At 42.8% G+C, this 14,858-nt stretch overlaps 1 long non-coding RNA gene across 2 annotated transcripts; it reads right to left on the bottom strand.

Moving 5' to 3' along the window:
- Window positions 1–9,373: 9,373 nt before the first annotated feature.
- Window positions 9,374–13,179, bottom strand: LOC105872418 (uncharacterized). Of its 2 annotated transcripts, none has more exons than XR_002223350.2 (3): window positions 13,082–13,179; window positions 9,836–9,923; window positions 9,374–9,736 (listed from the first exon to the last, which is right to left on the bottom strand). It is a non-coding gene; the product is annotated as an uncharacterized LOC105872418 (long non-coding RNA). The 2 variants fall into 2 exon arrangements; XR_002223351.2 differs by having other exon boundaries at window positions 9,836–9,911; window positions 13,082–13,170.
- Between the last annotated feature and the right edge of the window lie 1,679 nt (window positions 13,180–14,858).

Here is a 14,858-nt window from a genome sequence, read left to right on the forward strand (position 1 = left end):
ACGAAGCCTACCTAAGTCTCTACTGGCTGGGGTGTTTCCTGAATCAGCCCCCATTCATCTCTTATGTATGAGAAAGCCCATCTGACCAATCTTACATACTTCGGTTTGTCCATTTTTTTCATTCATACAATGCATATTTATTAAGCACCTGTTATGGGTATACTCTTCCTGAGGCATTGTGCTTGGGAAGACCACAGAGAATAAAAATAGACCTGGCCCTGCCCTGGGAGAACTGTATTAAGCACTAGGATATGATACGAGCTCTGGTGGGAACAAGCCATCCTGCGAGGACATGTGGCAGGATGGCTGGAGTCCCAACAGCTCCATGGCATCACAGAGCTCATCTGTTGCTTGACAGGGAGGCCTGGAGTATCAGGTGCATACCTAGGAATTCCTTTCCTGCAGTCCTAAGGGGTGGATGATGATGGTTTTGGCACAGTTTACAGTCCTAGTTGATCAGGTAAGGTTTATAGGATGTTTATAATATCTATATAACTATATAGATGTTGCCTTTAGCTAATGTCACGGAGGCAGCAACCATCATCACCATCATCATTATCAGTGTTACCAAATGTGAAGTGCCTACCTGGGCTGCAAGGTAAGCTCAATTTTATTTTTTTATTTTTATTAAACTAGGTTGTACTATCTATTGAAAAAAATCTTCCCTGGGGAAGCAAATGATAGCATCAGGGATGGAATTCTGGACCCTTATATAGTACAACTGAGTCTTTGTCTCTACACGATGGCTGTCTGTTTGCATGAGTGAGAAAGTGGAGTTTGCAACAGCTTGGAAGCCCTTGGTTGGATGGAGAGCAAGAGAAGGTCTAGAGCCGACAGTCGTCACTGTCCTTGGGCACCCTCTCTTCTCACCCTTCCCTCCACCTCACTTTACTCTCCAGCCTAGTAAGTTTTAAGGTCTTATGATCTTGGCCCAGGGAAGCCCTGGAGCAGAGGATTTGATGGCAAGACCACGCAAAGCATTTAGTCTTTCCACCTCCACGGGCGTAGCACGACCCAGAACCTGGCACACAGTCTGCGTACGCGGAGCCAGTGAGCGATGCTCGGGTCTAAGAATTGTGTGTGAAGTAAAGTGACCTTATTTCAATTTGCCTGCATGAGGAAGGAATGACAAACAGGTTTTTCAATAAACTTTCTCTTGTGTGTCAGGAGCAGAATACCAGAGAATCCTAGCCCCCTCTTGGTTTCAAATGTCCCCTGAGAAAAGTAGCTTGCAACCTGAAGGATCCAGTAGAGCCATAAATATTCAGAGGGACCGTCAATGCTTCTCAGTATGGATTGAGTTCCCTGGAAGTCCAAGGAACCAGGCAGCCTGCATTTGAGGTGGGTGCAATTTGTGATTTTTGTCCTTTGTCGTCTGATGTCACTGTACTCGGAGTCAACCGACAGGACTTCTCATCTTGCCATCACTCTCAAATCCTTTCTATGCTTATTTCTTGATTTTCCCAGCATGTGGCACAAAACTCCTGAAGGGAAGGATATGCATTGTCTGACTCTTTCGGTTCTAATTTTTAATTGTCTCAGTTCGGGTCACAGTACAAGGTTCTGTGGCTTTATACACAGGAAGCTCTAAACAACGTGTTCACACATTGAGCTCAGCCTGTCTTACAGAGAAGCCCCTCTCCTGTCCCAGAGGAGCCCTGGACATTCTGGTTTCTTTCCCCTCCAAGCCTCTCAGGGACCCCCAGGGCCGCCTCCTTAGACTCTATGTACACCTGTTTCTGTGGGACCTTCAGTGCTGGACGCTGCCACCTTCTTCTGGAAGTGAATTCCAGAGGTAGAAAACCTCTGCCTAACCTCTGTGGAAGTGCACTATGCTCTCCATAGTATAATTTTCTTGAAAACACGGATAAAAGGAGGATAACATGCCAGTAGAAAATTGAGGCAGACTTGTCTATGGGCCAGCTGGGTGGTTCCGAGGCTGCACACACTCGGCTGGCTGTGGTCTGCGCCTGGCCCCCAGGGGTGCCCCACGGGGAAGGCATCTCTGGCTTGCAGGGATGAAAGGCACCGGGGTTCCGACGTGAGCTGGGTGTGGGAGAGTGTGGGCATCTTCCCAGGCTGTCGCTTCCCAGCAGCTTCTGCTCCTGTAACACAACCCAAGGCTTTAAGGCTGAGGGTGGGGTGACGATCAGCTCCTGCAGTGGGCAGCGCATGACTTCAGACTCGAGCCTGTTTTAGGTACACTGAGGTAGGGGCTGCAGGTGCCACCCCCACAGTCAAATGCTACTTCCCCAGACTGACACGAAGGGGATAGAGGGAGGATATTCAGCCTCACTTCATTCCTAAATTAGCCAGACATGATTTCCCTGAGCATTAGAAGTCCCTGCCACGTCATGGTGCTCATTAGGAAGCATCAGATTTAGGGTTCAGAAGAACCGTGTTTCATGTGGCCTCTGCTGTGTTTCCATTTCCCCATCCATAAAATGGAGCGAAAAGGAAAATTACCCCTGCCCTCACCCAAAGGGCTGTAAATGAGAGAATCTGCCGAATACCTGGAGCTGAAAAGGAAGATGTTGTGTCTCCCTCACCCCCCGTCTCCAGTCTCCATGTTTACTGCTTCTGTGACCTGCTGGTTGACACGATACTGAACTAACTAGGAACAGGAGGGTGGGCTGACTCCAACTGCAAAGCTTCTATATTCTCTTGCTGGCGAAGACTGTGTTGCTAAAACGTTATAAATACTCCCTTTTTCTCTCTCTTAGGGGGACCGATTTTTTTGGGTTTGCACAGGGCTATGTGGTTTCTGGGATGCAGGGCTTTTAGCGGTAAAGCCAGGATGGTCCTGGGCATACCAGGACGATTCGTCATCCTACGAGGAACACAGGAGAAATTAGTGAGACAGCCAAATGCTCTTGCCTCTGCTACCAAACCTCAGCTTATTTGAGGGGCTGTGTTTGGGGAGATAAAGAAAGGAAGATTTGAGTTATAAACTAATATTTTGATTCTCCATTTCTCAAGCTCTAATTTGGATAGAAATTTCCCTGCCTGGTTCATTTTCCAGTAAATTAGTGGCTATATATGTAGAGATATGGTTAGGGTTCTTCATGACAGACCCTCATCCTTCACTGGGGACTTAAGCACCCTGGATAGAATTAAACACCCTTTACTTCTATTATTCCCATAGTAATCATTTGTTCCCCCTTCTAATAGCTTACCCTCCCACTAAACTATTATTTGCACCATCATTTTAGTGGCCTGAGAGCTCAGCACATCTATGAGCTCATTCCATGTTCCATATACTCTTGCCCACTAAACATACAGATGTAAAAAAAAAGCAAGGCTGACATCAGCCCTAGCAATGCAACTAAAATTAGTGAAAGCCACAACTTCCATCAATTCTTGATCAAAAACATGAGACTTAAGAGGATTAAACTTGATAAAAATGGATTTCCTCTAGACCCTAGTAATTGACAAGCTTTTAGAAAAGCCTTAAGAGGTGGCATGGCCAAGGAGAAGCAGAATGAACGAATAAGTTTGGAAGAGCTTGAGTTTGCTTAGTGGTAAATATTCAATAATTCATTCTTTCCTCAGAGCCCCCCACTCCCTTTTTCTGCATGTCTACTTTATGGGGGACCGGGTGAGCTACTAGAATAGAATAGTGAACTAAACTTTATCCCTGCTGTAATAGTGTTAGAGTTTAGCAATGCCAGACTGATAGTCTGTATATGTGAACTCATAAATGTAAACATTAAATAAAATAGATTAAAATCTAGAAGCTTTTAAATAAAAACTGCCTCAAAGCCTTGGCTAATCTTTTGGGACTGCATACCCTATAATTGAAAGCTGTGATATTTATGTGTTTCCAGATGAGATAGTGGATAGCCCCCAACTATCAGAAGCAACAGACAATCCACTAAGAATTTGATAACTGATACATGTTGCTGGTGTTTGTTCTTTTATAGTTGTTTAGAGAGATGTCTCCTTCTTCCATATCTCTCCGCTGGATACTCAACCCATCTTCCTCTGTTCAAGAGGAAAATGAGCAACAACTACTGGCAATATCGTGAGCTTCCTGAATACAAGAACATTAGCATGAGAGGATAATTTGGAAAAGTATTTCCTGACATTAAAGAACAAAACCACAGAGCACTTTAGCAGTCACCAAAACCCACAGACTTAACACAATCCACATAAGAACTTAATTAGGACACATGCTTATATATCTACAGAAACAGAAAGTATGACAGAAAAACAAAGTTGGTCAGATTATTAATGCATTTAGAAATTATTTCGAAGGGGAGGTAGAAAGGAATGCTTGTTGCCTGTGATTTTAATATTGGAAGACTTCTTGGCATTAATGCAGTTAAAAAAAACCCTTGGGGTGCCTGCTTACCTGGACTCCCTGAGAAGATAACTGATGGGTCAACAGGAGTCCAGTAAGGAAGGCTGAATCTGAGGTATACAGAAGCTGTTTGTACTATCTTTACAATTTTTCTATAATAGAAATCTAAAACAATATCCTAACATAAGTAGTTTTTTTTAATGGCATCATGGAGACATAATCATGTCATGAGAGCTGAGGAAACACAAGGTAAAGTCAGTCAAGTTAACCTTTGCTCGCATCACAATTTTTCAAGAAGCCAAGATTGGCCTGGAAAATTTTCACTAGGGAAAAATGATAGAATTGGATGACCAGTGTTTACCTCTGCTCTGGGGGGAAAAAAAAGAGCCATTGAGTAACATGATATATAGCCAAGGTCAAGTTTAGTATTGTATTACCAGTGAGTATATGAAGACCAATAACACTGAGAATTATAAATCAGTACTTTAACATATAAGTAAACCTTTTACCTAAGAGGTTAGGCTCTCATAGCAACCAAAAGTCTACATCCAAATGGAGACAGCTATTGAATACACCTTCCAGTTTGTTTTTAGGAGAAAAACAGAATGAGACCATTCTGTCACAAGGATCAAAACCAGCCAACACTTAACCTCCCATCCCTCCTTGTTTTTGCCCTTAGACTAGGGCTGTCAAAACATGACGGTCGTAATCGCATTGTTAAAATCTGCATCATCTCTTTTCCTGTAACTGCCTCCAGCTGGCTCCTCGGCTGGCTCCCTGGGGAAGACAACTGGGCACCTCATGAAAAAGTCAAAGAAACATCCTTTAGCTTCCATATACCTCAGATTCAGCCTTCCTCACTGTTAAGATCCTTCATTAGTATGGTATATTTGTCATCATTCTAATAAATAAATATTGATACAATTATTAACTAAAGCCCACACTCCATTAAGGTATACTCATCTTTCACCTGTTTCAGGGTCCTTTCAGGATGTCACACTGCATTTAATTGTTACATCTTCTTAGGCTCTACTTGGCTCTGATAGTTTCTCAGACCTTCCTTGTTTTTGTTGACCTTGACAGTTTTGGGGGAGTACTGGTCTGGTACATTCTACAGTGCTCCTTTATTGGATTTGTCTGATGGCTTTCTCATGATTCAATAGGGGTTATGGGTTTTGGGGAGCAAAACCACAGAGGTGAACTGCCATTTTCATCATATCAAGGGTGCATGCTTATCTTGGTTGATAAGTGTGTTAACCTTGGTCACCTGACTGAGGCAGTGTTTGTCAGGTTTCTCCATTGGAAGGTTAGTGTTTTCCCCTCTTTTCATACTGTACGCTTTGGAAGGAAGTCACCAAGCACACTTAAGGAGTGGGAAGCTATGCTTCCATGAGGACTAAGTGACAACATAAATTATCTGGCATTCTTTTGCATAGGAAATTTACCTGATGCTATTTTTGACAGTTCAGATTTGATTTCTACACACTGGGACTCTTTTTTTCAGTTTGTATTCTATGCTTGGACCTGTTCTCAGTGGTTCTTCTCACATGAACACTTACCTGGTGTTCCACTCTGTACTTAATTCAGTAGCTTCTAGTTACTCTGGTGAACCCACCCACACTTGCATGTGAAGAGGGGTCAGTGTGCCATCCTCCCCACACTGCACAGGGATACTTAACAGGAACTCTGTCTGCAGAAAACCTTTAAGCAGAGGAATTATGTCTTGAAAGAACCTTGTTAAGCACAGGTTCTCCCTTCACTTCAGTAACTGTTCTGTCTTCTGTTTTTCCTCCTAGCTCTCAGGCTGCTTCCCAGGTTCCCTTTTCACTCTTCTTTCTTCACCCCCACCTTATGCGTTGTGGCCTCTCAGGCCCTAGGCTCTGACCTTTTTAGTCAGTATCTTCTCTGAGTACCACATGTGATGGAACCAGGTAACCACCACTGCCTTGGAATCTATATTTCCAGGCTGGCTTTCTCCTGTAATCTTCTGACCCAGATATTAAAGTATTTGCTAGACATTTTTATGCAAATGTTATATAGACACCTCAAACTCAATATATCCAGGAAAAGATTCTGTGATCGTGCTTCTCTGGCCTGCTTTTCCTCTTGCAGCCCCAGTTCTCTTTGATGACCCCATTACCTACGGATTTTTCCAAGAGAGGAGCCTGTTATATATAAGCCTTTATTCCCCACTAACCCACATCCATGGTTAATCAACATCTATCAGTTATGGATCTTTCAAATTTGTCTCCTACCAATATCCTTAGCAGATCCTTGTCACATCTCACACAGATCTTTTCTCACTGATCTTTCCTTATCTAGGCTTTTCTCCTTTAATCTTTTCGCCACACTCTAATCTTTTCGCCACACTCTAGAGTATCTTTCTAAAATGACAATTGTGTTCTCCATACCACCAGGAGCTTCATTCTGAAGGTCAAATCTGGCCTGCTGGCCACTGTTCCATGCCAGTTGAACAGGTGTGGGCCTGTTCTGTGGGCAGAGCTGGGCATCATGCTGTGAGACATGGGCAGAGGTTAAGCTTTCCCATGGAGGGACAGAGGAGGGAGCCCTTGAACCGAGTCTACTTAACTAACAGACAAGTTGAACAATGGTAAAATTCACGCGGTGAAATTGAAGACCAAAGACAAACATGGCAAACATTGGCTATCCAAAGCCACTTCAAAGATACTGGCAACATAGAGAACAAGCCAATGATTTATACAAATAAATCATTTTGTTCCTGAATTGTTCATTTTCCATATTGACTGAATTGGAAGAATTATGCAATTCCAATTCACTTTGTTCTTCAAAGGATTTTTTTTCACTCAATTCTGAAAGGACTATAGTATATATATATATATATATATATATATATATATATAATATATATATTATATGTATATATAATATATATATTTTAGGCTATATGTTCCAATTGAGTAGGTACAACTTGCCTGGTGCAAATCCCATCATTACATAATGAATATGTGAATATCCTAAATAAATAGGATAGCTGCTCAAAGAATGTCAATTGAGAAATTATTCACTTGGATAGACTGACTTTAAATATTTTGGATAAATTCTTACAAAAGGCTTTGCATTGCCTCTTAGCCGGTGAAGCTGGTGAACATGAACTACTAATATTAATATTAGTAACATTTTCATGGTCTTGTATTGGGCTGAGCAATGTGCAATTCCTTTAATAGAGGACTTCACAATGTTCATGGAAAATGCATATTATGAAAAAACCATATGTGAATTTCAAACTTTTTTTGCACCAAAATAAACTAGTATTAACTTGTCATAACATGTCTGAACAGGATCTAGTTTGAGACACTAAAAAGGATAAGGCATCAGTTTGAAAAGAGCCCATGTCAGAGCAACATGAATTATGCTAAAAGTGAAGCCAGAACAAACATCAAACTTATGATGACTATTGAGTGGAAGAATGGTGAGATCATTAATGCTTTAAGAAAAGTTTATGGGGAGAATGCCCCCAAAGAAATCAGCAGTTTCCAGATGGATAACTCATTTTAAGAAGAGATAAGACAATGTTGAAGATGAAGCCCATAGCAGCAGACCATCCTCATCAATTTACTAGGAAAAAATTCATCTTGTTTGTTCCCTAATTGGAAAGGACCAATGGTTCACAGCAGAAACAATAGCAAACACCAGAGGCATCCAACTGGTTCAGTTTAAACAATTCTGACTGAAAAATTAAAGTTGAGCAAACTTTCCACTCAATGGGTGCCAAAACTGTTGTGTTTAGACCAGCCACAGACAAGAGCAGAGCAGTCAAAAAAAATTTTAAACAAGTAGAAGAATCAAGATCCTAAAGCATTTCTTCAAAAAATTTTAACAGAAGGTGAAATACAGCTTTACCTGTACAATCCTGAAGACAAAGCACAATCAAAGCAATGGCTACCAAGAGGTGGAAGTGGTGCAGTCAAAGCAAAAGTGGATTATTCAAGAGCAAATGTCATGGCAGCAGTTTTTTGGATGCTCACGGCATTTTGCATGTTGACTTTCTGGGGGGCCAAAGAAAAATAACATCTGCTTATTATGAGAATGTCTTGAGAAAGTTAGCTGAAGCTTTAGCAGAAAAATGCCTGGAAAATCTTCACCAGCAAGTCCTTCTTCCCTATGACAATGCTCCTGCTCATTACTCTCATCAAAAAAGGAAAATTCTATGAGAGTTTTGGTGGTGTCCTATCATTAGATGATCCTCCTTACAGTCCTGATTTGAGACTTTGACTTCTTTGTGTTTCCTAATCTTAAAAAATCATTAAAGGGCACCAATTTTCCTTCAGCAAATAATGTAAAAAAGACTACATTAACATTGTAAAATTTCCAGGACACTCAGTTCTTTAGGGATGGACTAAATGGCTGGTATCATCACTTACAAAAGTGTCTTGAACTTGATGGAGCTTATGTTGAGAAATAAGGTTTGTATTTTTTATTTTTATCTTTTAATTCCATTTTTTCATGAACTTTCTGAAGTCTCTTTGCTCATATATTAACTTATTAAATTTATATGTGGTTGAACCTATTATTATCTCCTTTTTATAGATGAAGAAACTAAAACTTAAAGAAGTTCAGCAAATCTAAGGTTATATAGTTTGTAAGTGGCAGAGCTAGAGGACTAACCCAGGCAGGTTGATTACAGAGACCACACTGTTAGCCACTATGCTTAGTAAGAAGAACAATGATTTTTTAAAAGCCCTTAGTTCTATAATTCTTTACAGAGCACTTTCACGTTTATCACAATTACATCTTAATGACCATGGTGATGGGGTGATGAAGGCAAGCACTATCATTCCTGGATGCCTAACACCTTGTTGTGTAGGTTTCTACTACTTCCAGACCATAGTCAGGCCAGTGTTAATATTATTTATGTGGACATCAGCTTTACCTATTGGCTTTTGATACTCTGGAATATCTTATTTATTGTGTAAATAATAAATATTTATAGAGTGCCCTCCGAGGATATTTTATGTAGTCATCTCTTAATAAATACTTACTGAATTAAATTTCTCTTTTATAGATGAAGAAACTGAATACTAGAAAATAAATGAGAGCCAAAACAATTTATTTTCCATGCAAATTATGAGGCTTTAAATTTTTTTTTAATAAAGTCACTTCTATAGAGCTCTACCTAACGATTGTCTATGTACTTATCAAAAACCTTTCAATCACCTGAGCTGATAAGAAAAACAAGAGCCAGGATTATAAAATTCCAGATTACTTCAAAACTGATTTTTTTTCAATAAACCCAAGTTTCTTTCTAGTGATAGTGGTGATGTGATCTCTATTTTCATTTCTTATTGGCCAAGTGCTAGCAGGCATTGTTGTAGAAGTACAGCATTTTGGTCTTTCTTTTTAGCCATAACTTGTATGTTGCTAGAAGAGATGCTAATGCAAGTAAAAAAATGGCTAGAAGTGAAGAGAAGAAAAAATAAGTGACAGAATAAATTGGTGAATGGAAAGCTTACAACATCTGCATCCATTCTACTCCAGTATAGAGAGGCTTACCTTATTTTTCCTTCACCCATGGAGAGGCATCTGTGGGACCCAGAGCCCCCAGCCATCTCAGAGATTGGCCATCTTCCTGCAAAGCAGACTGGGTAAATCCTTTGATGTCAGGAGTGGCAGCCATTATTATTGTTTCCCATGAAAGAATAATGAGCAACGAGAAGCTCAGTGAAAAGGGCCTGAGTTGAACTTGCTTGGTGGAGAAATATTGTCCTTAGGTTCAACAACTGGCAATGGCAACTTATTGTAAGAACTTGGGCAAGTTATGCTAACTCTCAAATCGCAATTTTCTCATCTTTAAAAGGGGCTCAATAATACATGTGACCCAGAGATACTGTGAGGATTAGAAATAATGAATGTGAGGCCCAATGGAAGGCAAATGGCTCATATCCAATATAGGTAGCGATTATTAACCTATATGTTTTCTGGCTCAATGACCCATGTAGATAAATGACTGCCCCAGTCACATTCTAGGCACTGACTCCACACTCATCTTTCATTTAACATTCCCAAAATGAAAGCTGAAGTCATTTAAAAAAGCATTCTCCCAAGACTCAGGGAAGCCAGCTTCTGGATTTAGTCCAATCCCAAGAGCTTGTCGGCTTTAAAGATGGTCCCCAAGGAGTGTAACTCCATCTACTCTAAGAATCTCTGAGGCCAGGGCACATCAGGGCAAATTCAGGAGCATAGATCCTGCCAAACCTCCTCTGTCCCCTAATCCCAGCCTATGATTCCTGCCCCACCCTGCCCTCTGGGCTAGTCTGACCTCTGTTTTTCACTCCACATTATATTTGGCATTTTTATCACCAGGGCTTGAGCAATTGGGCAAAACCTTTTTTGGCTAGAACTGAGCACTGTTTCTGAGGAGTTTCCCTCAGTGAACTGCGTGACACCCTGCTGGGTACGAGTGGGTGGTTTTGACAGCTGCAGGGAGAGGTGCCGTGTCCTGGGGTGGGATGGGTGATGAACACGCCATAAATCCCCAGTCTGCCTAGAGCATAAATCTGAGGGCTGCACAAGTTCCGAGGCAAGGAAATTGGAACTACGGAGCCAGGTAAACAGACCTAAGTCAACAGGAGCAAAGAAACAAGTCTTGTGGTGTTGCCGTCCGCAGCCTGGGGCTGGGTGTGCAGAGAGTTGGATGGCTGGCTGCTTAGGAATCATCTTTGAGTTTTATGGTCTTGTGAGGTTTGGGAAAGAAAATAAATGCAGGGCAAGGGTGGGACTCCTTCTTGCAGTGGCTGGGGCAAATGCTCACTGCGCCATGGCACCCGGCAAAGTTTCCAGGATGGCTCAATGTTGTTGGTTCCTCCTTCCTCCAGGGAAGTGAGAACAGGGCTGCTCAGCTGCCCCAGGGGTCACTGACGGGCAGGTGCCCGGAGAAAACACAGGCTGCAAGTCAGTACACCCTGGTTCCAGGCCCTGCATTGCCACTAATTGGTGACATGAGTTTAGGCCTTCTGACTTTGAATTTTCTCATTTACATAAATGGACAAAATACCCATATCTTACCTGGTTCAGAAGCTCAAATGAGATTATAGATGTCAAATAATTTTGCAAACTCATCATGTGAAACTGTCAGCCTTTGTGTGGACATTTATTAATAATAACAAGATATTTATCAAATGCTGAGCACTTTTTAGGTACTTGGCACAGTGCCAGGTGACTTAAAGGCTTGACTATGTAATTTGCAGGGCTCACTGCAAAATAAAAGTGTGAAGCTTTGTTCAAAAAGAAGGATGAAAGTGCAGTGAAAGATACTAAAATAGAAAGCTTTTTCTTTTCCTCTTTGGTTTTTCTCTACCTGTTAATGTGGCTTTTATTTGTTGTTTAATGTTGCACTCCTTTGGGGATGGGGATGGTTGTGGAGTGAGTACAGACCTCATAAGTTCCTGTGTGTGTGTGTGTGTGTGTGTGTGTTCCACTGTCTGCTGTGCCAGGTCCGGGCTGTGCAAGGAAGTTGAACCAGGCATCTCCCCTTCTCCAACCCACGGTGGACTGGTGACCCCCGTGCCGGAACCCATTAAGTAACTGGATGGGGCAGGTGAGAGGTCTGCCCCTGCTGAGTTGTCCAACAAACACATGCTGCCTTTGCTAGCCACAGGAAGGTGTCACCACGCCCTGCTTTGGCACGCACAGGCCAAAGCAGGGCGTGGTGATCCTCCCTGTGCTAGCATGTGGGCCCCCATTGGCGAGGGGAGAGGGAAGTCACCAGGTGGAGCCCAGGCACCAGATGGTGAGTAAGTGGGTGGCCAAGAAGCTGTGCCTGGGAGGTGGTGGGAGGCAGGACCATGGCTGGAGCAGGCTGTGAGCCTCCTGCGGCATGCGCCCTTGCTCTATTGGACTTCCCTGACAAAACACAAATTCAAGGACATAATGATTAAGAATTTCAGGACCATGACTGGGGAGCATTAAACCTCCTGTGTGAGAATCCCCTTCTGAGCAGCAGTTCTGCGAGATTGCATGGGTCACTTGCCTCAAAGCTGGGCCAGGGGATGATCTCTCCAGGGCTAAGGACAATACAGTAAGGGAGCTACGGTACTCTTAACTCCCACTCAGTAACAGGAAACAGAGACTTTAAGTAGCTTGCATCAAGGCTGTGAAAGCAGAGGTGACATCTGAGCCCAGGTATAACTGGAATGAATCCAAAAGGGTCTCTCTGGTATCCACAGCTGTGTCAGCTGGGCTGTTGAGCCATGCCCTCACCAGGTCTGGATTAGTAAAGCAATACTCGGACATCACTAAACCCCGCAAAGAGAAAAGTCCTGGTGCATCCTTTCTCCAACAAAGGACATTATTCCAGCAACACTGTGGAGAGTCTGCGCTGTTCGAGAGGAATCTAACACCCAGGGTGGTTACTGAAACTTTTCTCAGCCATTTAGATGTATACACTCAACTACTCTGAAAACAATTACTGAGTATCTGTCACTGGCAAGAATTTTGCTTTGTATTTTTTGAGAATAGACATGTAATTACGGTCTCCTCTCAGGGATCTTATTTCTGCCAGGAAACTTGCAAACATTATCCCTTATGCAGGATCAATGAGGAAAAGTGGACCCCTGGAGGAAACGACCGCTACGGTGGGGTCGGGGGATTCAAAATGGCCTTGCGGGCAGGTTGTGCGGCAAGACCACACTGAGCATGCGCAGGAGGAAGCAGCAAGACGAATCTACAGCGGCTGGAGAAGCAGGGTGTTCTGGGATCTGTCCCCCCTTTAGTTTTAAGCACATGTTTCCACGTCCTTACCTGACTCTGCTGCTCGGTCTCATTGATCTAGAGGCCTGTTTCTCTGGGATTCCTTTTTCCAAACATCTGAGAATGAGGGTGCCTCTCTCAGTTGCAGACGCAGTGGGCTGGCACGCTGGGAGCCCTAGGTGGAGGTGTGTCCTGACGCGTGGGGAAACGCCACCTGCACGGGGAGAGTGGAGGTGACAGGCAGAGAGGCAGGGGCAAGAGGTGGGGAGGCAGAGGAGCCTCATTTCCTGGTCTCCCAAGGCCCAGGGGTCCCACGCATCAGCCTTCTGTTCGGCAGCCGTTCCTCCCAGTGTCCTTCCAGCCACGCTCTGTTTGACCTAGGCTGCTTCTGGGTGAGTTTGTGTCCCTTGGATCCAGAGACTTCTTTCCAATAGTATCGGACTATTGCAGTGGTCTCGGAGAGGACTTAGGAGAGCCTGCGTAAGGCGCGGAGAGAAGACGGAAGGTGGGGCTGGAAGGAGGAGCCGTGATGGAGACGCGCGTGATGAGATGTGGCGGTTGTGCAGCGCGGAGAGCAGGGGGTGGTGGGTGACACCGGATCTTAGGGGATCCCTGGCACAGGGGAGGGGGCTCTGAAGGCAGCACTGTGATCGGGGCCTTTAGGGAAGAGGATTAGCTTAGTTTTATGCTCTAAGGATTAAGAGCTGCCCAGGCAACTACAGACAGACACATCCTTAAAGCAGCCAGAAATGCAAACCTTGTGCCACAGGTGTGGGAACACGTGACGGGGTTAGATGCTGAGGCCCTGGAGTCCCCTGGGTGTGGCTCCTGCTCAGCCGCCCACTAGCTGTGCGACTCTGGATAAGTTACTCTCCCTCCCTCAGCCCCATTGTTTTTGCCTGTAAAATGGGATAATATCTAAATCACGATTGTGAAAGAAGTTAAAGGAGAAAAGGCACTAGTGCCTAGAACATAGTAAATGTTGTTCATCTTGGCATAAAACAAAATCGAACCGAAACAAAAATTTATAGATTACTGGACTAAGAATTTCTCTCTCTTTTTTTTTTTTTTGGAAAATCCTATTTTTTATATCCTATTAACACAAAGAAATTGAGGAAAGTAATCCTAATATGTACCTAGATCTCTTAAAAATTGAGATTATATTAGTTTTTGTTTGTGGATCAGTATATTAGGAACCATGTGAACACAATGTCAGTTCCACTAATTCATAATTAATGGAATATATCTCATACCCTACCTAATCCAATTTCTCATTTTTCCCAGGACATTAGCAAAGTTGGTGGGAAAAATGGACTGCCATGGCCAAAGATGGCACAGAGCACATCAAGGCCTAGAACAGGAAACAATTTGTTTTTAGAAAACAATTCTACTAAAAGCCAACATGAGAATAGAAGTAATTTAAAATGCTTAAGACAAATTAAATGCATGACTGTGACTGTTAATTGCCATTTGATATGCTTTGTGTTATAGGATATACAAACTACCCCATCCCAACCTATGGAATATTGAGTTGATACTGAAGGCAATTGAAATTTCTCATAATTCAATATCCCACTATTTTATGATTGCTCAGAAAGATAAACAACCAGCACAAGATTTCACATCCTAAAAAAAAAAAAAAGCATTTGCACTTACCTAAACGTGTTTTAAAAATGGGATGAAGTAGGATTCCCTATGCTTGGAAAACGTGTTTCCAGAGGTGCTAAAAATACTTGCCTTTGCAAATAGTTGATAAAGTTTTCCTCTGACTGGTACCAGAGGAAAGACAAAGACCACTGTAAGACATGGTGTGTGACATCATGCAGAC

Source organism: Microcebus murinus, chromosome 6 (assembly GCF_040939455.1).
Source record: "Microcebus murinus isolate Inina chromosome 6, M.murinus_Inina_mat1.0, whole genome shotgun sequence".
Lineage (NCBI taxonomy): Eukaryota > Metazoa > Chordata > Mammalia > Primates > Cheirogaleidae > Microcebus > Microcebus murinus.